This window comes from Drosophila serrata, unplaced genomic scaffold (genome assembly GCF_035046125.1).
Source record: "Drosophila serrata isolate PLE 108 unplaced genomic scaffold, ASM3504612v1 contig_233, whole genome shotgun sequence".
NCBI classification, from domain to species: Eukaryota; Metazoa; Arthropoda; class Insecta; order Diptera; family Drosophilidae; genus Drosophila; species Drosophila serrata.
Genome location: NW_028257131.1, coordinates 348,983 through 374,264, shown reverse-complemented (window position 1 = coordinate 374,264; position 25,282 = coordinate 348,983). Strand labels below are relative to the sequence as shown.

Sequence of the window (25,282 nt, the reverse complement as noted above, 5' to 3'; positions counted from 1 at the left end):
AGGAGTTATGCCCTCCTCGCTTTCAGCCTCTCGCCCCGCTCTCCGCTCTCCACTCTCGCCTTTTCGCCAGTTAGCAGTTTGTGGGCGCCAAAGTAGGCCAAGCACCCGGACCTGGCCAAGTGCAAGCCCAACAGCCAACAGCCGGCAGTCAACAGCCAACGAGCAACAACCAGCAACAAGAACCGACGGCAGCAGCCTGGAAGTTGTTTGTTTAAGTGTGAAATTTAAGTGCAACACTGCGTAATGTGTAAGGACCCAGCATATTTAGCATTATGGCAGGAGCAGATAAGCGACATTGGCTTTAATAACACCCGGCTAGCGGGGGTAGCTGAGCAGCCGTAATCATAAATTGACCTGCTAATAGATAATAAAACAAAACACCAGCAAGTGCAAACATCATCCAGGGGAAAAATCCTATATCCCAGATGAGAAAAGTGCTATTGCAGTGGAAAAAAAATAGGAAAAATATATGTGGAAAAGCAAAGTGCACTGGCGAGGGATTCTCGGCGCCGCCGCTGACCGAACGAGATAAATAAAACAAATTGTCGCCGACCTTTTGGGGTCATACAGACGCCAAGCCAAATTAGCTAAAAGTTCGGACAGCCACTTAGTTAATTGCCACTGCGATTCAAATTAAATACATAAATATTCCCGGTATTCATTCATAAATCCTGCAAAAGAAATAAAAAAAAAAACATGACAGTTTACACCACCCTTTTATGAATTTTATTTAAGACCACGAAATTGTAGAGGGAAGTATACTTTTTTGTTTCATTTTATTCAATAGGAAAAACAGTTTACACCACCCTTTTATGAATTTTATTTAAGACCACGAAATTGTAGAGGCAATTATACTTTTTTGTTTCATTTTATTCAATAGGAAACAGTGTAAAGAGCTCTTGTTAATTATTGTCCTGTTAATATTCTAATTACAGAATATTTATTCAAACATACATAAAAATTATCTTCTAATGACACAGTTTTAAAGATTAAAATAATTTAAACATTTGGATTTCCCCTTTTAATTGAATTTACAATTTGCTTATGATTCGTGTTGTTTTGTATTGAAATAGAAATGTTCAACTTGGGGTGTTTTTGTTTGCTAATCATATTAATAGTATGATTTTTATAAATGGAAAAGGATATTGTTGAAAAACCACTGTATTTACTCACTTTGTAGATGTATTAACAAAGATAAGGGAATTTATGGTAATTGTTATTTTTACTTTTTGGCTTCAATTCACATTAATGGGTAAACAAATGACTATTTCCTATGATTATTGTTTATTTGTATACCTAGTAATTGAATTGGTTGGGATATATTGGTTTTAGAAGGGCTTAGAAACGCGTAACTTTAAAGCTACATATTATTTGAAAACATTTAAAAAGTGCAAAATATTTAAAATCTCTCCAAAGTAAAAAAATATTTAAAAAAAACCCACATATATAAGTCGTAATGACTTCGATTTTTATTTCACTTTGCCACAAATGTATTTTGTTTTTTTTTTGCACCCCAATATTTCACTTTCACCCAATTGAGTTTATAATAAAATTGTTCAACTGGCCTGGTCAATAAATGTTGAAATTGAATTGCCAATGCAGTTTTTGTATCCCTTTCCATAGGATTTTAGATGCATGGAAGTGGGAATCGGAAAACACAGCCAATAAAAATTTACAAATGAAAATAAAATTCAACTTGATTATAAATTCTGCAAATAATTTCAGAATATTCTGGTATACTCTGTCTATTTTGTAGTGTCGATGAACACTATAAATCAACTGTCAATCAAGAAATGCTGAATAAAAGAAAACACAACTAAACTTAAATAAAGTTTCAGCAAACTTTACTTAGGCTTTTGGCCCCCAACCCGACAGAAAAACTCAAGACTCAAGTTGATCCAACTGGCCAGCCTTTTAGCTTCCTCACTCGCTGGGAAAGACCAAAAAAAAGCGATGCTGCCATCAGAATGGACGCTAATTAGCGTGCAAAGTTAAATAAAAATCAGCGAAAATTCCGCTTTCAATGCAGCATGGCATATGGTAAGATAATTAATTAATACTCACTCGCCTGATTGGTGAAAAACGATAGTCGGGGCCGAGGCAATTAGCCAAGTTCTGGGCCCAGGCCAAAGGCAAACAATGATGAACCCTTGCCGCCGCCTCATTCTCGTTCCTCCCTCGCACTTTCTCCCATCTCTTTCGACCGCTGTCTTGCCATCTCTCTCTCTTAGCTCAGATGCAAAGCGGTTGAGTGGGCGGTAGTGCCCACATACATACATATATTCTTATCCTTTTATTTCCTTCACTCGGCGAAATACAGGATATGAGCCAAAAAAGAGTGATTAAACATTAAAGTACTTTCTTTAAAAGGTTATAAATTATTCAGATGAATTAAATTAATAAATAATGTTTTCTGTAATAACAATTAAATTAAATTGGATGTTAATAATCACAAAATTTTTTTTATATTTAAATATAATACTTTAGAATTTAAGAGAAAGATTTGTAGTTATTTAGAATTGGATTTCGTTTGAACCGATAGATTATAAGATTATATGGAAATTTTTGAATACAAATGATGACTTCTATGACTTGCCACTTTATTGAAAACTTACTTCAGGTACTTAATAATAATTTCAGAATTAGAGGAAGTTTTTTAATGTGTTTATTATTGGTTCTATATTTTCGATATTTTATATTTGTTAAATACATTGATTATGAAAGATAATGGATAATAATGATATGAACCAACTTTTAATCATTATTTTAAACATTTAAATATCAATTTTTGCCTTACGATATTCCATTAAAATTTAGTTTCTTTTGACATCTAATTAAAGACTTAATTAAAAACTTGAAATTTTTTCCTGTGTTTGCTTTTTGTTTTGTATTCCTAACGCTTTTCTTTTATTTTTATTTTATTTTTTTTTGTGCTCAACAGACTTTTGCCTTTGCACTATGCTCTCACGATTTTGTTGCCTTTGTTATTGTTGTTTTTTGCCGGCTTGCTACTGAGCTTGTTTCTTGAAAAATAATGACTGCACATTAAGTGTGTGTCTGCACACACACACATACACTTACAGCACACACACACTCGCTGGGACGAGGCAAGTAAAATGTCAACAAATGACAACAGAAATATGATGCAAATGGCTCATGTAAGTGGTTCTTGCCGCCGACATTTATAAAACAGGACAACTTACAATGCAACAACAGCAAAGCGAGCGAGGAAAGCGGAAAGTGGAAAGCGGTGGGAGTTTGGGGTCCTCTGTCCGTTGTATGAAAGCCCGAGGAGTCGGAGCTTTTCCATTTTACTTGGCAATTTTTCATTTCTCATTTCATTCCGCCTTTCACTTATAAATTCCCACTGAGCTTAGAAGGGCGAGAAGCAAGTGGCGAGGGCGACATTCGCTTAATACTGAAATTAGCCTTAACATCGCGCATACGCCACGTTGGCCGGAGGAGGAGTTGTGCCCAGGACGACAGAGTCGTTGCCATTGAAATGCCTTTCGAGACTCTCGACTGCAATTAAAAGCGCATTTAATAGAAATTGTTTGAGTGCAATCGCATGCCAAGGACATCCCAAGTACAAAAGCCCTTGAGTGCCGGCTCATACCTTGGCCATACTTTTCCGATTGCCTTGCATATTTGGATGCCTCGATAAATTGTTTGCTTGCACGGAGAGAAATACAAATTGATTACCTTGCAATTTAAGGGAAAGAACTTAAGAATATTATTTCTGTAACAACTGATTTACTTTACAGCAAATTCAATTTTCATTGTGTTTTTCCACCATGTGTCTAGGAATTAAGTCTCAAGGCTTAGTGCGAATGCGATTGCTTTCTCGGACTATGTGGCTAATCAGCGTTATGTGCGTTAAGTCAACAGCCGCATCAACATTATCATCATTATTTGTACAAAATGAAACCGGGCAAAGCCGATGCCAAATCCGAAAGCCGCACACTCACACAATTTGGCAATTTGTGGCAAACAGCGGTCAACAAAAAGGCATCCCGGATGCTCCGGCCAGGACACTGCTCTGCTGACATTCGGTCAGTCTGTCAGTCAGTCAGTCAGTGAGCTAGCCAGATGGTCAGTTGAGCAGTTGGTTCGGTTGGATTTGGATGGTCCTGGGTGCTCCTCCACTCGACCACATTGATATTCCACGCTCGACGCGCGCTGCTGTTGCCATTGGTCATTGAGGCTCACTCATCCTTCCATCTCCACTCCTGGCCACTAACGATAGATGTCCTCAAGCCAACACACATTCACCCTCCCTACCCCTCTTACATATATTGCTATAAAAAAATATTTATCTATATGGCGATATATGGGCTGCATGGCTGCTATCTGGGCAACTTTGTCCAAAAAATGTTTCTCCTGCTGCTGCTGCTGCTGACCGAGGAGCGCTGCTTTGTTAACTTTTTCAGTTTAATGAAATCAATTCACAAGTCACGTTGTTGCTGGACAATAAATACATCAGAGTCCATTTAATAAAATCATGATGTGCACTTTGGGATGATACCCGCTCGGTACACACATACACACATGTGTACATCATCCTTGGGTATCGATTCGTAATATTGCAAATAACTTTCGGACTCTCATTGGAATGCCGCATATGGCCTGTATACGGTATATGGGATTCCCCTTGTATCCAACCACACAACCATCCCAATTGCTCGATAAGTGCGCGGCAGTGCTAAAACTTAAATCAAAATCCACATTGAGCCACTGCAGCCAGGCATCGAGGCATGGACCACCGAAGGACTCACTGGCAATTTGTTGCGGCTTCTGGCTTACGTTCTCGGTTCATTATATTGATCTGTGACTTGCCTGTTTGGTTTACGTCTTTCGCACACTCATTTTTATTTGAGTGCCCCGGGAATTCGGAACTGATGAGTGGGCTGAGTGGGTGGCTGGTTGGTTGGATGGATGGATGGATGAGCTTCTCATACAACAGTTTTATGAGTGCATCAATTAGGGGGAATCTATCGGGGTGACGACAGGTACATATTTGGTATTTGGTATTTGGAGAGTTTCCATGGTTTTTCAGTTTTGCAATTGCCAAAGTTGCCAGTTTTATTAAAAATAATCAAAGTTGTTGGAATATATGTCAATATACTAACTTTTTGCAAAATAGTTGATTTTAGAAACTAGTCAAGCGAAGCTTTAAGTAGGAAAGATGGTACAGTTATTAAAACGTAGAAAGCAATATTTTGCTAACTATGTTAAAAGTTTATTTCAAGTTTTGTGGTATTCTTGTAACTTCTTGAGCCTTATACTGAAAAATTCTCTTCAACTCTAATAAGTGTTGCTAATTTGTTAGTGTTTCAACTGAAAAGCATTTAAAGAACCTTGGAATTCTAATTATTTTTTTCTTTACTTCATTCATATGCTGATATAATTTAAATAAATCTTTTCACTAATTTCCAATCTTTTGAATTTTTAACAATATTATAGTCGTTCTATTTGCTGAATATACAGATTTGTTTTTAATCCAAACGTGACGAAATTTTATTATTTATTTATATTATTATTACTTTACTAAAAAATATAATTAATAATTGATTTCCTCTCCACTTAAATAAATAACTAATATTTATGGCTTTTAAAGACAGAGTCTCCCTTAAACACACACTGGTACCACTATTTGACAATATTTTCGTAGATTGTTCGCTTCTGCGCATTCTCACCCACAACAGCTGTTAAATGCAAATTCTGTTCCCACTATTAAACGCACAAAAACAAGCAGAGGATGCAAGACCTCACTTGGTCTAAGGTACCCTTTCCTCCATCTCCAACTGTTCTGCACTCAGCTGATTCTGGGATGCTCTTTCGGGAGAAGTTCTCTTGAACCTGACCATAGTTAACCGCTAAAGCCTTGCCACCGAACACGGCGAATTCGTGGGCTTTTCTCTCTTAGCCGATGTCCTGTCGTGGCCACACAACTGGCATACGGAGAAGCCGAAGCGCCACGAAGGCGGACGAGTACTCAGCATCGGCTGGCGAACGAGGCAATGGCGGAGCCGAAGCCGAACCCGATACCGATTTCTGGGTGCGTGTACACAGCCTCCGTGCATATCTGATGGCCAGCGAGGAAATCAGTCAGATGCGTGGCGAACGTTGAATTTAACGGTCGGTTTGGCAGTGAAAGTGGAAAGGAAGGAATCGTGTATCGCTCAGCGAATGCTTTTGTGCGCAAAATAGAAAACAGCAAGCATAAAAATAAAATACAAAAAAATATATATATATATATCGAAAATACAAGTAACGAGGGAATATGAAAGTGAAATAAAAACCGACACCAGAGAAAAGATACATCTCTTTTTGGATTAAATACCGAAATGAAAGTGCTTGTCTAGTAAATACTCTGTAAATATAAATTCAACGAAAAACAAACCCGCTCGGCTAGAGACTTTGGAGTCTTCAAATTTGCTGGTAAATTATTCAAGCAAGTTTATTTTTTTTCGAGGGAATGGTAGCCCGAGAGGCTGGATCCTGTTTCCCGGCTCCTGTGCCGTCATAAAGTTATACAAATTATTGCCTTTTTGGATGGTTTTATTTTCGCTTTCCATTTTTTTTTCTTTTTGGGATGGCTTTAAACTTTCGGTTCACGCAGCGTTCGCATTAAATTTCCTATTTTGTTGTTTTCCCTCCTTTTATTTCCTTTCAGCTATTCGCGCGGCACATGCGGCGTATACGCAATGTTTTCGCTTCTATTGTGTCTCTGTGTGCGTGCGTGTGTGTGTATAACCTACATTTCTGTGGTCCTTGTTGTGCCTGACAGACTGACAGTCGGAGTGGTACGAAAAACCCGGGGATCTAAGACGACCGTAACTGTGACTTTGCCAGCTGCGAGTTAATTTTATGGATTTACGCCGCCTGTTTACTTGGCTTAAATACTGACTGATCCACAAGTTGGCGGTGCTTTTGTATTAATATTTTTATTATGACCAAATAGTTTGGTGTGAGTTTTTCGGCAAACTTCGTCCGTCTATATACATATATACAAATATACAGGATGAACGGGGATAGCCGACGTTTGTCTTCATCAACTTGGGCTAACTTTTAGCAAGTGATTGTTGATTTTGTTTGATTTGCTGCTGTTGTTTTCGTTTGTTGCTGTTGCCTTTATTTGATTTTAGTACTTTTGGCCAAGTCAACATTCGTTAGCAAAAATTTCGCTCACGTTCCATTCGACCGAGTTCTCGATTTCATGAGTTTTGGATGCTGGTCCGTGGATGCTGCTATTTGCTCCTCTGTTCCGCCGCTTAGCCAGACCAGTTACCAGTTTTGTATATGTATGGGATGTATGTATTTATCCCTGAGAACAGAGAGGAAAATTAGGTATTGATTTCATAATTTATTCTTTTGAAAATTGATATAAAAATGTATTGAAAATAATATTAGCCCTTTTGGTAGTTCGAATTCTTATAGACTTTAAAGAAAACATAATTTTTCATAATTTAAAAAGTTAGTTTTCACTGCTGATACTTTTTACTTGGTTAGTTTGTTTTAAATAAGTATTTAATATATTCTTATATAAAATATTATTTTAGTTTAAGTGTCAGAAGCATCACCAAAATCTGGAAAATAGTTTTACCTATGCTAGATTTTGAAAGTCTACAGCCTTTTTCAAGCACTAAGTACTGCCGATTTCTAAGTAATCAGTTTTAAACTTGTTCCTAATATATAAATATTCCCCTGGAATGATTCACTTTAAAATCACAAGTATCCTCTCAGTGTACTCCTATTTTTTTTAACTCTCCCAGACTATCCTGACTCCTCTTAGTTTGCTTTTCTCGCCTCATGCACTGTGCATACTGTTCGGAGTACACAAATAAGTATATATACCGCACAAATCGGGCGGATATACGTATATATAGTACGCACTGGTTTGCTTTAGTTGCGGTGGTGAGTGGAGCTAAGCTGAGCTGTCCTTAAGATTATTTATGCGGTGATTAGCCGCACTGAATTATTGCTGAAATTATCAAGTGTGCTATAAAATTTCAGTGCCATTTATTTGCACAACTTTTGGCGGGGCTCACGTACTAACTGGATATACCCCCCCACCCAAACAATCGCATCTCCACTGTACTCCACTTCACTCCAGTTGCGTTCTGTATACTCCACGTCCTGCGACGACTTGGCGTCTCATGTGTATCGTTCAGTTAGGTTTGGATTTCGGGCTCCGGTTGGGCTCTGGTTCGGGTTTCGTTCGTTCTCGGTGCGTGCGAGGAGTGGTTGTAACAAATTGCCAGAGTTTGATTTTTAAGTGTGAAATATCGCACACTGAAATTGGATTAATTACGCTGGGGTCGCGCGTAGATTGCGTTGGCTTCAAAAGCCAAAATTCGATCGGAGGTGGAGCTTTTATAGTTTCAGCTTCAGCAACTGAAATGGATAGGTGAAATTCCATACAATTGGATTTAAATAAAGTGAAAATTAATTCAATTCTTGTAATGATGTATCTTTAGTTAGATAATAAATATATTTTCCTTGCCAAAATACTCATGCTTAATTACAAGTCTCTTGCCAGAGCCTATTATTTACTCATCTTTATTATTAATGAAGCAGCAAGAGAGATGACCAGTAAGCACTATACTAAAAATAAAGCAGCTTGTTGAACAAAAATAGGATTATCCTCTTGGAGCCTGTCTGCCCCACTTCCTCCCACTTAGGAAGAAACTAATTGCGTAAGCCCCGAACCTGGGATTCCAACTTGAAGCTGAATCTGCGGTCGGTCCAGGTTCTGAGCTCTGCTGAGATTAATTACATTTAAATAAACACGAATGGCTGCAAACATGGCCAAGACCGCAACAGTTACATGAACAATTCAACCGAACAGACAACTATAGACGGCTTACAACTCTCTATCTCTCTCCCCTATTTGCAAATTTGCTCTGAATTCAATTGAAATCAATTCCATTTCGGTCTTGGCGGCTACTTTAAGCTGATTATGGCCAGATTCAGAGAGTTTCGGCCGAGTTATATATACAATGCGCACAAACAAAATCATTAACTTTTGTTGCAAAACCAGCAAATTCCACTTAGCAGGCAAATGGTGTACATTTGATGAGGGTAGCAGTATCAGATTGCAATAATACAGACAGCAGGGCTCAAATTAATAGTTGCAAACCACTTCTTTTACATAAAAGTAAACAAAATATTTGGGGACATTTGGCCTTGAGAAGATGAACATTACATTATTAAAGTTTTCATTTTGATTAACAGAATAAAACAAAATTTAAAGAGATATTTAATAAATTTTCTCATAGACAATGAGGATATTTAAATAAAACTTTATTGCTTTAAAAATTCTTTTAAAATAAGTATACCATTTTAGTGTATTTTACTTTATTATTTATGCTCTAGTAACGTTTAGAGATTCCTTAACTATACAATACTGTTTCTTTGCCCTCAGTTGTATATGTCATTGCCTTGAGCAAATGAAAGTCAAAGCCGGGCTTAGTGCTGGGATTAGTGATAGCACGAATGAAGTCCATCTTCCGAAACGTTTGCATATATGGCCAAAAGGCCCAATGATTTATGACTGGAGTGGGCAGTCGGCAAACTTTTGTCCCGCTCACAATTGGTGGTGAAAAGCGTGAAAAACTGTCGGCCACATGGAAAATCTCAGTGTGAGTTGGGTAATGTGGGGAATGTGGGAATGCGGCAGAGTAAATTCAATTTTACGTTTCACAACTCAGCATGATTTCTATCAAGGCTGGGGAATCCCCCGCCCTGGTTCGCATTGTGTACCGCAAACTGATTGCTTTCGGTGGTCCCTCGACTGTGTGTTGTCTGTGTGTGGCTGGGATGGTGGTCTCCTGATGTCCTGGTGTGTCTGCGTGCCAGTGTGTGTTAGCCCCCAAAAAGCGGGCTGCATAGTACACACCAAAAAAAAAAAAAAGAAATCACTAAAAACTTGTAAAAGCATCAAAGCGCACTTTCTGAGCTCTCAGCTCGAAAAAGTTGGGCTTGCCTTGGTCCTTTGTTGTTGTATCCTTAGTGTTTCCTTTACCATATTTGCTGGCTGCCATTGTTGTAGTTGTAATTGTTGTTGTTGTTATCGTTGTGGAAAGTTCACAACTTTTGAAGTGAGTTTTGCGGGTGGCTTTTGGGGCTAGGGCTATTGGCAAAATTGCTTTCTGATAGCTTGCTGGTGTATTTATGCAGTTTTAATGAGCGCTGCTTGTTAAGAGCTTGTTGTTAATACAGGAAATTAATAAGTTAAGCAGCCATTAGGTGGCTAAGTGAAAAGTTCAATCGCCGAAGAAAAAGGTTTTACAGCAAGAAAAAAAAAGAAATATTGGGGAAGGGATAAAATGTTTTCTCCTCCCTTTTGGGTATAAGATATTTTTATGTTTCATCAATCCAAGGTAATAAATTCTTTTCAGTGCCGTCTGAGTACAAACATAAGTCTGATTTTTCCTTTGGCGCTTCGATTTTTCTATTTTTGTGACTGACGCTTAAGCCGCGTTTTATTTTCACTTGAGGCAAGTGCAGTCATCTGTGAAAATATTGGCAAAACTCAAACAGCGCCAGCATTTGACATAAATCCTTATTATCCCTTTGTGCACAAATTGACATTGCACTTGTAAGGCGATTGCCGAGACTCTGCTTCACATCGCTCCTGCTCGGCACCAGGATCCGTTTTTAACCCAGGCCACCAGACGTCCCTTAAGTCATACTTTTATCTGTGGCTTTGTTTTCCCTGGGAGTGCCAGTGCAGTGGGAGTGGCATTAGCAGCAGTCGACAAATGCAGGAAGCCCTGGAAGCCCTGATAGTCCTGATAGTCCTGATAGTCAGTTTCGTCCTTGGCACGTCTTCGCACTTAATTGAGGCTGACACACCGTTACACAGAAAAAAAATATAGATAAAGAAAGCATTGAGCCAGAAGAAAGTATAATAAGATCAGTAACGCCATATAAAATGATATGTAAATTAATAAGATTCGTAGTGCCATATCAAAACATCTCGTAGAATAAAACTAAAAATAATATAAAAGCATTAAGATGAAAAAATCGTTTAATGTAAAAGTAAAAATAAAGAATAAATAATAAAGAAACAGCATTGTCGGAAGAGTATATAATACTAAGATAAAATAATAAGACTCCTTACAAACTGATCTCATAAAATCCAGATACAAAGAAATAATAATGTTTCTAATAACATAATTGAATTTCTCTAAGTCAAAACCCATATATTTAATTCCATTACGACTTTAAAATGTTTCAAGTGTATACAAATTTAAGGTTTTTCCTTTCGCTCCCTCGCTTCACCTCACCTAATAATAAACAGTTTACGGCCGTTGGCTCAGTGTACCCACTCTCGCATAAAGTGCACGAAATTAAAATTCATAATGTTGACTTTAATGGGGCTAATGCTGAAATATCAAAGCTGCTGGCTTAGGTGCCAGCGAGCATTTCTCATAGATTAGCCGGAGCTGCCATGTAAGCGGAGCCAAGAAAATCCTGGCCAAAAGGCGCCTGCCTCCTGTCAGCCAGGAAGCTTGGATGGTTGGTATTTTATTATGCGACACGCAGCCCAGGCCACCTTTCCCAAAAATTTCGAAGAGGCAATGGAGCAGGGACCCGGGCACAACTTTGACGTTATTAAATTATGCGGAGATTTGCGCACTTTTTTTGGCTGTTTTATTTTTTTCTTGGCTTGTGTTGCCCCCCTATATTTTAGGATTTTTTGAAAGCCTCTTGACGTTCTTAATGATGAGCCCAGCTACTAGGCCGCCGACTAGGCTGAAATTAAATTATTTTATTGCCGGAAATTCATTAAATCATGCCTTTATGCAATTTCCAGACTACATTCCCGGCATACCCAAGTAGGGAATCCGTCAATTTATCGGTCTTTTTGGCCCGACGGCTGACGGCATTTTGGCCACCGCCACTTCGCGGAAACGCCTTTGATTAGTACGTGCCGTTGTTAACATTTCCATTATGCTTGTTATAACATTTATTTTATTGTATGCCCATCCTGGTCCCCGGAAAATCGATTGAGTTGTGATCTATTTGCAGACACACGCTCAGAGCCGCAAATCCCTAGCAACGCGACGAGACAATGCAAATCTGACACCGCCAGCGGTGTGGAATTTTATTTATGTTCGTTCGCACTGGACAAAAGGCAAAAACGGGGAATCCCAGTCGAAGGCTTAGTCGCGGCGAAGCCGCCAAGCCAAGAAGAAAAACCAAAACAATCAGCAAAATAGAATCATAAAAACAGTTAGCAGCGATCATAAATTTTGCACAAAGGCATAAAAACTGTGCCACGTGGAGTGCTGCGACATAAAACCACCGATTTCCCCCTGTACTGCATAGATATCTGGTGTATATACATATACCTTTATGCTATATGTTCCCGCAGATATATGGCCTCGACATTTGCCGGCCGAGTAATCCCTGCAAATCAGCAGTTTTCCCAGCTTTTTTGACCCGCCACATACAATTCGTCTAATAAATCTCGGAACAATAAAAGAAAATTTACATTTTTATAGAAGCAGCCAAAAGAAAATCGTTATTCAATACAATTTAATATTCGATTTCATTGGGCTTACCTTGCGTATGTGTAATGCCTATGAAATTGCATTACCCAAGAGCTGGACGAATGGAAGTCATATATAATTTCATCTGTCTGGCCATGAAGATAACTCATTAAAATGCTAATCGACTTTAGTCAGAGTCTATCGCAGTTAAAGTTGTTCTTGAAGCGACAGCAAAAGATTTATTTTGTGGCCGAAAAGGCGCAGAAATAAATCATAAGTCTCGTCCGACAAAAATAAATCTGGATCTGTATCTGTATAAATATATATGTATATATAGGGATTGGAGCACAAACACGCGCTAATTCGCATAATTTGCCATAGGACCACTCCCCGCACATTAACTGAATAAAATATGAAAAAAGTGCGTTAATTTTTCAGCATGTTGCATGGCCAACTCAATTTGTTCGGTGGCTTTCGGTATAAGTAAATACAGAGAAAAGAATTCCAAAGGATAATATAAATATAAAGATATTTTATTAATACCTTAGGAAAAGCGAAAAATATAATAGTAGCCACTTCTTTAAACCTCTTTTCCATCATGCTTAAGTTCGAATCAAGCTCCTTTATATTTAATATGTGTAAAATTAAATATAAAATAATTAAATTTTGTATGTATTTTTTCATTCCTTAAACATTTTTTACATGATGTTTCAGTTATAATCAAGTTATTTATGTAAAAACATAAATTATTAATAAGTAAAGAATATTTAAACAGTCCTACATTATATTCACAATAATTAATACCGTACAAAGAATTAATTTATAAAGGATATGATCCATTTATCTTACTCTTAGACCATGAAGAATTGGTTGTTCTCTATATAAATAACAACATTTTATAAGTTCCATATAAATATATCCAATATATTTGTACTCACCAGCTAATTTTCCAGTGTACTTTGTAAAACGACTCCCCGATGATTTGGCTAACAGCTATTTTAAGTACTTGACATGAAAATTGCGTAACAAACCTCAAGCCGGGGCCCATCTGTAAAATTAAACGCACGCGAAATTCGTGCTCCACTGGCCGAGGACACAGTCACAGTCGCCGTGTGCCACTCCCAAAATATCCAAAGTCCAATGTCCTGGCTCCCCTCTCGCATGCTGATGCTGCACTGATGTTTATCATAACCGCCTACAAGGACCACAAGGACAGGGACCACAGCAACAATATGGTTGGCCATTGCCGCGCCCAGCCAAATAATTTGCTGGCAGGCGTAGCTAATGACCAACTCGTGTAAGTGCGATGGATGGATGGATGGATGGATGGATAGTATGGTGTGCAGGATGAAAAATCAGGACACAGTAACCACAAAAAAGAAAACAGGAAAATCACCAACAGCCCCGAAAACAACAGCAACAATCACAAGTTTTGTTACAAGCAAAATGATGGCATGAATTCATCATGGGAGTGCTGGGCTGGAACTCGGACTCTGTGTCTGTGTCCCCGATCTCTGTTTTCCACCTTCCCCGTTCGGGTCCTTTTTTGTCTGAAATTTAAAGTAAAATGCACTGACAAAAATAACTCTAAACTCTAATATTTATAGAGTGAACTGATTGAAGTTAACCAAAGATTTCATACTAAACATATTGTGGTAGGTCTTTAGGAGTTTTCTTTCACTCAAATGTTTAATATTTCGATATTTGAAATGTTCTTATATTTATCAGAATGATTAAAATATATATACTTATATGTATTCGCTATAGCTATGCTTTTTGCTTTAAAAGCAAACGACTTCCTGCTGCTATTTGATGGTTAATAGTGTAATTTTTCCACTGTAAGGACACAAAGTCCTTCCTCGCTCCAGGGGGATAAACAGGGGCTAGGGATGCGGACAGGGACGAGCTCGAGGACCAGGAGTGCGGCGACATCGTTCGCTAATTTTATGCTCTTTTGTGATTTCTGTGCCGGACACACCCTGTGGGCATGTTTAGTGTCCTTTCACTTTCCAAGTAAATGCAAACTTTGCGCGCTTTTGTCATTAGCGTTGATAGCTGTAACGTGAACAGGAAGCCGGCGAGATACAAGAGTGGTCGGTGGCGGGGTGAAGAGCTAGAGGGGAGAGCGGAGATAGCTTCTTTCTGGCTGCCTTTTTGGCCGCTTTTCATGTGTTGTTGGCCCTATTTGCTTCTCCTGCCACTGCTGCTCCTGTTGTTTTTGTTGTCGTCGTCGTCATCTGGTTTGCGGTCCCCAACAGTTTGGTTACTTTTAATGAGCGGGGCGTGGCACACGGCCTGGGTGGTGGGAGGACGAGGGTGGTGCTCTCATTAAGTTGCGGTTGTACTGTTTTATTTCACTCCGCCACTCCAACGCTTCTCGCCTAATGAAAGGGAATTATTAAATGAAAGCCAAGCAGCTGAATGGAAACAGTTGATTCCTTCGTCGAGTGTTGAACTTGTGACCCAACAGCACTCCTTCAGCTAAGTTCCGTTGACCCAACATCAAAGACATTCCTTCTCCATGTTGCTACTTATTATTAAAGTGCCATTAACGTCTAGACACATGCACATGCTGCTGCATATCAAATATGTATGCTAATGTTGGCATTTTTAACAAGTTCAACGGAAAGTTACCAAGGAATTTTTCAAGGGAGGTCGGAATAGCCTTGCTTTGGGTTCCCTAATTTACAAATTCTGTTGCTAAGTAAATTTTTATTAAGTGAGCCACTTGAGGGGCACCCTTTCTCGATTACATTAATACAATTGTTAAAGTTTACATTTTTTATTAAGTTATGGAAGTTCAAACGGAAGTTTAGGACCTCTTGGCATAATTAATAAAGAGTCTTAGGGGGTGGAATAGAAGACAAAGTTTTCTTGGATATTATGTATACATTAAATAAATTTAAATTCATTTTTTTATGTATCGAGTAAGTTCACAGTTAACAAACTTCCTGCTAGGTTCGACATGCTCGCTTTTTTCCAAAAAAAGTCAACGAGCATAAAAATGTGGGCTTAATTACACGGCTAGAAAAAAGAGGCACGACATTTGCATAGAATATGAGCTGACATTAGTATTAGTGGCGGTGGGCACTCGTATCTATGTACAGGTTCATTAAATTTGCACTCGTTTTTAATTTATTCGCCAGATAAAAGCAACAGCTGGCCCCCAGAGACAGAGCAGACAGGGGCAAATTAAATATGTTGTAAATAAATCAGACGGTTGAGTGTATGAATAATGAATGGGACATGTCAACTGCCGGTGTTCTCAATCTTTGGGTTTGGGTCTGTCTTATTTCAGTTTAGTTTTCTTACTGCCCCTGTCTGCCTTTTCCCATCCTTTTTCGGGGTTTCCTGGTGATGCTGCTGCTGCTGGAAGTTGCCTGTTGTCTGTGGCATCAACTGTGCAAATATTTGTGCAAACCGCAGGGCGAAACAGATTACTTTTAGTTGTACTTGCTGCATAAAATAGTTGCAGCAACAATTTATGCAAATGTTTGAACAATTGCCATGGCAGATTGCGTATTCGCTCCGTGGCCCTCCTGCACCTTCGATGTTCTGCGGTGGAATTTTCTTTAATTAGTGCAGCGAACTGTGTATTGTATCTAAGAGCAGGTGTAATGGTATTTCTAGCATAATTGCAGCGACTGGCGGGACTCATTTGAAAGTTTTGGCAGCGTTAACCGCACCAAAGCAAAGCCACCAAAGGCAACAAGCAGCAACTGACACACTAGAAGCACAAACACAACTGTACAAACATTGAGGAAAATGGGTGTATTTCTATATTTAAATTATATTCCTGGCTTGGCATTCTAGAAAACTACCACAAGAAAGCAAATTTTAAGCACTGATTTAAGCAAAAATTATGTCCTTCGATTTTTATGTAATGTTTGATTGAATTAGAGACAGCTTAAAGTTTTTGTCAGTGCATTCCCAAGTGTGTGAATGTATTTATGTTGGTGTAGCTGCCTTGTTTGACGGACACACACACACACATACACACAGCTCTCTGTGTCTGCCTGCAGCAACATGGCGGCTTTCCTGCGCAAATGTGCAAATATTTCACTTGCAGCGCCTGAAGATATGCAACACCAATTGCCAAGGCGTTGTTGTAGCTGCTACTAATTAGCGTCTAATGCAGAAACGGCAGCCATAATAATGTGGCAGACTCCTTGGGACACCAGAAAGGACATATCCAAGCTTAGTAAGCCATTTCGTGACTCCTGATCAAGACGCTAAAATGGGGACAATAAAAATCACATGAAAGCGAAGGCGAAGGCGGAGACAGGACATCAAAATGAAATCTCACCAAATGGCCGTGCATAAAACTTGACAATTTGTTGGTCAAAACTTCTCACTCCCTGGTCAAGTATTTTGCAAAACAATACGCCATTTAACTGCTTCAATTTGAGTTTGGTTGTAAAACTTTCCCTTTACTCTTCAGTCGAGTTTTCCTTTTTTCCCCTCAATATAAATCAGGGAGGGAGGAACAGGGTGTGTGTATGTGCGTAACCTTTGAACCAGCGTAACAAAATGGTTGAGGGAAAAAATGCTTGCCAAGTTTATTAAAAGTTGCGGCAAGTTGCAGACACAGTGGGACCTAGTACCCACCAAAGCCTGCGGTGGGTTAAAGGGGGGTCCAGGACAGTGGGCTGTGGGCCGTGGGCGTGGCAGGAAGTGAGCGCTGACAGCCAGCAACTGACAAATGCCAACGCTAACTCACTCAACTCTACGCAAAATGAAATAAAAAATTCGGGAAACGGCCAAGAAGAGGGAGATTTCAAGTTTCCTCCATCGCACTTTCTTTTGTTTTTGTTTTTGGTTATTGCCTTTGTTGCTTGTGTTTTGTTTTTCTTTATTCATTTCTTTTTGCATTTTGTTTTTGGCATCATGTTTGAGCGGTTTTTTATTATTATTATCTTTGACCTGGCCTGGGACCTTTCCTTTTTCCCCTTTTTGCATGTTTCTCAATATTTTTATTTATGCCAAAAGTTTTTCGGTTCTTTCTTCTGCATCTTGTTTGCGTGTATTTCAGTGTGTTTTTGGGTCAATGTGTTATGGATATGTACATACATATATTCCAAAGTGAAATAATAATGACAGTTTGGCCATTAGAAATGAATGCAATTTTTGTTGGAGGACAATAAATAGAAATTTATTTATTTAGTTTTTTCGGAAAAAAAGTGTCAATTAGCATTTATGGGTAATTATTTAATAAAGAATATAATAAATGCATTAAATGAATTAACATTTTGATTTACTGAAATACATTTTATATGTAAACTGAGAAAAGGAAAGCTTTAAAAATTGTATTGAATCAAATATAAATTATTGATTTCTCTGAAAACAACTTTATGGCTTTTAATTAAGTTCTAAAACAAGTTTACATAATGGTTTAATGATCCTATTTTCGGGCTTAGAAATGCATTACCTAAAACTCTTTATTATGCAAACTTTTCATTTTGCCTTTCAAAATTCGGTCTTTCTTTTTTAGTTTTTAGGAGAGTTTTCAAAGTCGACTCTCGCTTTGATCGGTTTGGCAACTGACCCATAAGAAAGCCACCTATCCAGATTCCAATAAACATCAAACATGACCGTCGATTGCCCGGCAAACAGACTGAAAGTCCGACAATCTGAACTTTTGGCACCAAATGCCGGACGGACTCACAGTTCAACAGGCTTTACCGAATCTTCTCCTCTCGATTCCTTTCTCCGCTTCTCTGTGTGTGTCTCTCCATTTCACATCTCACATTCTCCTCCGAGTAGCTCTTCTCCCCAAAAGTCTCCAGAGAGGCTGATGACGATGATTCGATGCTGATGTCGATACGAGTGTGTGGGATGGATGCTGGTGCTTCTTTCGTTCTCTGGCAAAACGATTCTGATTGAACACAACAATTTTGAAATTGCTAAACACACACGCACACAAGCGAAGGGGGCGGTGAGGAAAATGGGGGAAAATAGGGCGGGGGTGGCTTGGGAAAATAGAGTGGAGTGTGGTGTAGTGCGCCACTCCACGTTCGCATTACGTGCTGGTGACATTACTGCCGAGACAACGAGAAAGTGAAAAATTTAAAGAGCCCTGCGTTCTGGATTCAATCAATTGCCAGAAATTCGCATCTGCTGAACTCATGCACTGAGGCGAAAGTTTTTGAAATTTCTATTTAATTACAATTCCTTTAATTTCAAATATAACTTGTTGCTTAAATACAAAAACAGGGTTCCATTTATCGTTGTTCTTTTAATATTTTTGTGAAGCTCATAGAAGAAACTTAGTAATCGAATGGATTTCATTTAAACTCTCTGCCACTTTTCTCTCTGTGCACCACTCCCAAATGTTTGGCCTTGTTGTGCTTGGGGTTTGTCTCGCATTTCCGGCACATAGCCGTTAAATGATTTTTAGCAAAAATCGTGCGGACATGACACACTCAAGTGGCTACCAATCGGAATCCCAGTCGCCCCCGGCGACATCCTTCCACTTCCCAGGAAGAGCACGTGATTGCTCAACTCCTGGCCACTCTGCCTATCGATGCGGGATGGAGATGGCGGTGGCGATGGCGATGGAGACGAGATGAATGTACTGAGTCGTGTCGAGTGGCGGGTAGGATGCTCGAGTAATTTCCATTAAGTAAGTGTTTTGGCACTTGAACCTCGACTGCAGTGGCATTGGCTGCTGTGATTGCATTAGGCGACAAGTGGCTGCCCGAGTGACAAGTGTTGGGCTCTCAGTTCTCTGGGTTCAGAGGTCACAGGGACGAGCGACACAAGAGGCCAGTCTTCTTAAAGCCGTTTAAGCGAGTCTTTGTCGCAGTTCCCTGGTCAGGACTTAAAGTCTCCTGCTGCGTCATGTTGTTGCACTAGGAAAAAGTGACCTCTGAATGTTATAATATCACATGATGATTTTCTTCAACAACAAAATATTATTCTTACAGTATTTTTATTAAGGCTCTAACCTTTGTATAAAAGATTTATATATTTTTAGTTCCTTATAATATTATTCAGTTTGGCTTTTGACTTTTTCTCCGTGTGGCTTTTGGTCGCTGTATTTTTCCTGGTATTTGGTTCTACCTCAGGTAAAAGTTGAACAAACAACAGCTGGCAGGGACAGCGGCTGTTGGCCTAGGCAACTGGCCACCCATTGCCTCCCGTCATCATCATCATTTGGGTCGTTATATCAATGTATGGCTCTGGACCAACGACGACGAGGGCGGTTAACAAAATCTTCGTTTTGAAAATGCCATTTCCGACAATTTCCCGGAAACGTAGCTTCCGCCCAGGGGAGAGTGAGAACAGAGAGTGGGGAAATCTTGGTGGGTGAAAGTGGCGACTGACGACGATGCTAATGGCACCATTGTTGTTTTCTATATATATTGAAATGTATATATATATTTATATATAGAAGTATAGATATATATGTGTAAATAGTCGCCCAGTTGAGAAAGGCCATAAAGTCAGGAGATTGGCGGCCTGACGCTCATTAGGCTTCTCAATGACAAGGACCTAAATCGAGGCTCAGGTTCGTTTACTTAGCAGTCAAAGGCAGTCGGTGAAATCACCTAGGTAAACTATGTCATTGTCCGGTTTTTATGTCAAAGGATACCCTGGAATTCAGATTTGTTTGAGGTGGCTTCAATAGCTGGTTTTATGTTGTCTTCCTTCAACTTTAATTTATTTAAATAGCAATAGAACCCCATTGAAATTTAAAATTACCCAAGAACATACTATTCAGGGTAATAAGAATGAAGCTAACCTCACAGGATTCCCGGAGTCAGGATCGTTTCTGTATACATTTATAGGTGTCCAGTTCCCACATCCTTGATTTAGTTTGTCTAGAACGCACAGAGCGAGAGGTTCCTGGAAAATCAGTTCGGATGAGCTGCTGCTGCGGCTGGTATTAGAATGTGTGTATTGGATTTTCTGAGAATTTCCGATACGTTTAAAATTGATTCGACTTCCTTCGCCCTTTCCTGGGGATATGTAAATATTCGTCTCGTAATTATTTACATATTCAGTGGGGTTGTGCATCCTGATTAGATTGATTGGGCCTCATTTGCATGATATTTCTGGCTGTCAGCTGCAGGTGCTGAAGAGATTCACCTGCCCACGCTTGACTTTTGATTGCTCAACCGTTGTTCATGAAGTGCCTGGCTTTTCATTTGGCTTTCAGCCTGTTTTCCACCTACTTTCTGCCGGTTTTCCATCTTTCTTTTCCCGCTCTCCCACTTGTGGCAAACAGGAGCTGCCCCTGGGCTTATTGGGTCAAGCGGCCTGGCCACAGAAATGTGTAGCGAGCGACAACAATTGTTTTATAACCGACAATCCCCCCTCACCCACCCGGTCATCAACTGTTACTTTGGCCTTCGGATGTATGCAGAGAGAGAAATGGGTCTTAAAAATAAATAACATATCAACTAATTAAACACAGTATTGTTTTTAACTAACAATTTAATACGAAATTTTGGAAATATAAGGAAACTTAATTTCGTGAGCCCCTTCCTCCGACTTCTTTGACTTTATTTTAGTGTTTATTTTTTTTAAGTGTGGTGGTGTAAGGCTGCCCCGCTGGAAAATCAAGTTCATTTCTGTGCAGTCTGCCGTGCCCGTGCCTTTGTCGAGGAGGCTGGGACTTGTACTCGGACTCGGAGTCGGGCTGTGTCAACAGCGGCCACAATAGGTACTCATTTGTAGTGAAATTTTGGTCAACAAGGCGTGACCTTGCTCTGCTTTCTCCCCTTTCCCAGTCAGTGTGTGTATGTGTGTGTGTGTGGGAGAAAATTGCTTTTATATTACTTGGAGCACTTGGTGGGGTTTTTGCCTGGCTTTTCTCCCTCCATCCTGCCTCCCTTCTCGGCCCATGTGTCATTATGTGGCGCACACATTGTTGCAGCGCCTGCTGTGTCTTACACTTCCGTTCTGGCAGCTGCAGACACGCCCAACACCCTACGTCTCACCTCACCCACACCACCCCACCCGCTTTCCTCTAACCTTCGGGGTCAGTTTTCCTCGCCTTCGCACGCAGTTTCCCGGCCGAGTTCTTGTCTTGTCATTGTTTGTTTAATTTTGTATGCCGGATATCCCAGCGTGTTTTTGCCATTGTCCTGCTGTCAACGAAATGCCAACAACAATAACAGTAACATAAAGCGTGGGCGTGGCAGCATCCTATCCTCCCCTCGCCCCACCGTGTCGCCTCTTCCCGGCTCCCTTCGATCAATGTTTATGCCGCTGACAACAAAAGAAATTAAATTGCCAACACTGAAATTCAATTGTATCCTCCTCTCTGGGCTTCACTCAAAAATTCCTCAAAGTTTCCCGGTCCGGGGAGGTGGGAAATGACGACATCTTGAATGGTTATTGCCGCTGACTTATTGGAACATTGATTTTCCCTTTGTTTGGCGGGAGTCGGAGCTCCGTTCCCCCAAATTGTAGGAAGTAAACATTTTCGGCGCTTTCAATTTATTAAAAGGCGCGTGATGCCTTCCATGCAAAATAGCAGGCAGTGTCCAAAAATAGTCATGAGAGCCCGGGAAAGTGCACAGAGAATAATTGAGGCAAAGATCAAAGATGATGTTGATAATTCGTTAGGAAATCATTTTAGAGGCTTTAAAGGATCATAGGGTCAGGGTATATCCCTTTTACTAAATAGTGAACTTATAAAGATTTTTGTCAAGGAAGAATAAAATATATTAAACACATAAGTAAATATATTTTTTTAACCAATTTGTGACTTTTAAGACTCTTGAGAGTCCCATAATAACAAATGTTAATAATGTAAATATTAAAAAATATACCATTTCATACTCCGTAAGTTTCGACTATTACAACATTGTTTTATTCAGTGTATAGTATTTGTTTCCCAATATTTCTCACTGTTCTTCAATTTGTTCGGTTTCGGTTTTGAGTCTGTCTTGAGAAGTAAGAGTGAGCCTCGGATTGATGGAATTCTTGCGGTGCTTCGGGCTTTTGAAAAGGAAAACTCGGCTATATAGACTACCGCTTCTTGAAAATAGTTCAATTCGATGGTACCATATTAATATGGAAATTTAATTCGCCATTCGGGTCAGTGTGCGATGCTCTTCCTGGTCATAAATCAACATTTAACACAACCTGAACATCCGACGTTCGTTGTTTGCCCAACAACATATTCAATTTTTTAAGTATTTTCATTTCCCCCGCTTTTTTGTTCAGGCTGTTTGCCATTTTCCATTAAAGCCTACTTTGCAGCGCTTTAACTGCAATTAAAACCATTAAAAGTGGGCATAATTAAAAAATGTTGCCCTCTTTATGGCGCAATAAAATATTTGCATATAGCCTTTATTCTGCCATAAGTCCCCCCTTGGCCAATCCTTCGTTGATCTCTGATGGTTAATTTATTTATTGAAACAAACAACAAAGCCAGACGATTAACCGCATACACAAACAAAATCAATTTCATCTTTAACTGAATATTCAGTGGTGAATTTTTGATGGAAAGTGGTTAAAAATGAAATTTATATTATGGTTTCCGAATTTGATCTTCAAAGTATTATTTCTGTATTCTATTTTTGCTGAAAATTAATTTAAATTATTTTAATTTAGAATCAGTGATATCAAATTTAAACAAAGGCATAGTCTTTATATTCAGTATCAAAAGTTATGAAGATAGACATTCATCATTTTAAGTTTCAACTTGATCGGATTCCGCTCCAGAATTACTTTCTTTAGGGCAAAAAAGAAGGTTTTGTTGTAATTCCAGAGAGGCCCAAGAGCGTGATGGGTTGGAAACATGTCACATTTGCATTCCGCCTGCGAGTGTCTCATTGTCCAACTGGCATCTAATTCGGATTCTGATTTGGTCCCTCTATGGGGGAAATGCATCCGCCAGATGCATCTACAGCTGCAGTTGCATTCGATTACAGCCAGCGTATAATTGCGCAACGCTAATCAAAGCGAAATCGCACTTAGGCCAACGGGCGAATCGATTAACATGCCAAGGATGCATTTCGAGATACATTTGTATCTGCGGGGAATGCGCTGCATTACATATTATGGCCATTACCATTACGTTGCCTGCCCCGAAATGCCGGGCAACCAATCATCTAATTGTAACTCGATGGTATGGAATAAAAAGCGTTCCATTCTCAGCACTTGGATGCCTTTAATTGATACCAAGGTGACGCATAAATTTATGTACGAAGCCTTCAAATGCGACCAAGATACAAAGGCAGGCACTGCCTTCGATGCTGAGTACATTCAGCAGCAACAGGAAATTGTCAGAGTTCTATGAAGCCAGTTGATGGAAATATACTGGAAAACATTAAAATAAATAATAATAAACTATGGATGCATTTGTTTTTAAATATATATCTTTTTCAGAGTTTTAATTTATATTAATATCGGGCATCATATGGTGTTTTAAATGTTACTTAAATGCTTATTTTGAAAATTATTGTAAAAGTTAGTTGTATTCAAATTACTTAAGGAATGAGTACAACACTAAGAAGTCACTGTTTTTTTCCACAGTGCAGAACATCCCCACTAGACAGTTGGCATGTGTGGGGAAATTATTATCTCGTACTTGCCCATGTCAAAGAAAATTTGCATTTTTCGGTTTGACAAAAGGACCCCGAGCGCAGGGAGCGCAGAGCGCAGGGAGCAGGACGATGCAGACAGGTCTCTCTGTGGTGCGATGTCATCGCGTGTTCGTTTCTACAACTACGAACTACTCGTAGCTACATCGAATACCAAATTGTCTGCCACAATGGACCGACAAGGTGCTAGATTGCAAGTGCGAGTCCGCTTTAAATAGAGCAACAATGTGTGCAATGACAATGAGACTGAGACTGAGACGAGAGCTGCCAGCAATAGCGAGACGGAACTCAGATACGGTCCCAAACATTCAAATGTGCACGAGAACCCATCGAGACTATTCATGGATTTTTTAATAGCAGAATTTCCCTTTGACACTAATATTTTCGAGACCAATGCAGTGGGGTTTTTTTAAAACTAGAGTGTAATTGCTTTAATGGTTCATTTGTTTGTCATTACTTTCTTTTCGAAAAAAATATGATGAGAAACTGAAGCCTTAGAGTCAGAACGACAAATTTGGATGACGTAAATTTCGATTGTAAGTTTGTTACTTCCATCATATTATCTTCCATCTTATCTTACTATGTTTTTTAACACTTTACACCTTTCCATAGCAGCGCCTTTAACTGAAATTAATTAATCACCTTTCCCTGTGGAAAATTTAACCGTGTTCAGGAAAACGGCCTTGAGTCCGCCGTAAACACCGAGTATCGTTTATTGCTCTCGGTAGACGCTACATAACAATATAGTACACACCCATATGGTTCTCCGGAGGAGCCGCCAATTCGCCATTTAATTGTGCGGTTTCTCAGCCATTTTTATGTGTTTTAATTTTCATTGGAGCACTAAAAACTTGTCAGCGTCGTCAATGTCAGCGAGCTGCCGTTTGCTGGGGGAGAAACTGGAACAGAGGGGCATCTTGAGGAGGCCAATAAACACTTTTATAAAATTCTCAAATCGCACGTGTTGCGTTTGTCAAGGGGTTGGAAGTGGCAGTGGCAGAGGCAGTGGCAGTGGCAGTGGATGTAGACTCTCCCTCGACATGGAGACATACAATACTATAAAACGGCTAAGTGCATGGGCATGTTGTTGTGGCATATAGCTCCATTCGGAGGATCCAGCCATACTATATATATATGCATTAATCGAGGTGTGCTGCATGCTGGCCATAAAAACCAAGTGGTGAGTGGGTGCACTCAGAAAATGAAAATAAAGTTAAT

General features: G+C 39.5%; 1 protein-coding gene across 1 annotated transcript in view; it reads left to right on the top strand.

Annotated features, from left to right (window-relative positions):
- The first annotated feature begins 5,774 nt into the window (after positions 1 to 5,774).
- beat-IIa (beaten path IIa) overlaps positions 5,775 to 25,282 on the top strand; it is a 50,790-nt gene continuing 31,282 nt past the window's right edge. Inside the window, exon 1 of the mRNA XM_020957196.2 lies at positions 5,775 to 6,441. The gene's annotated coding sequence lies outside the window, so the exon portion shown is untranslated. The remainder of the gene's footprint in view (positions 6,442 to 25,282) is intronic.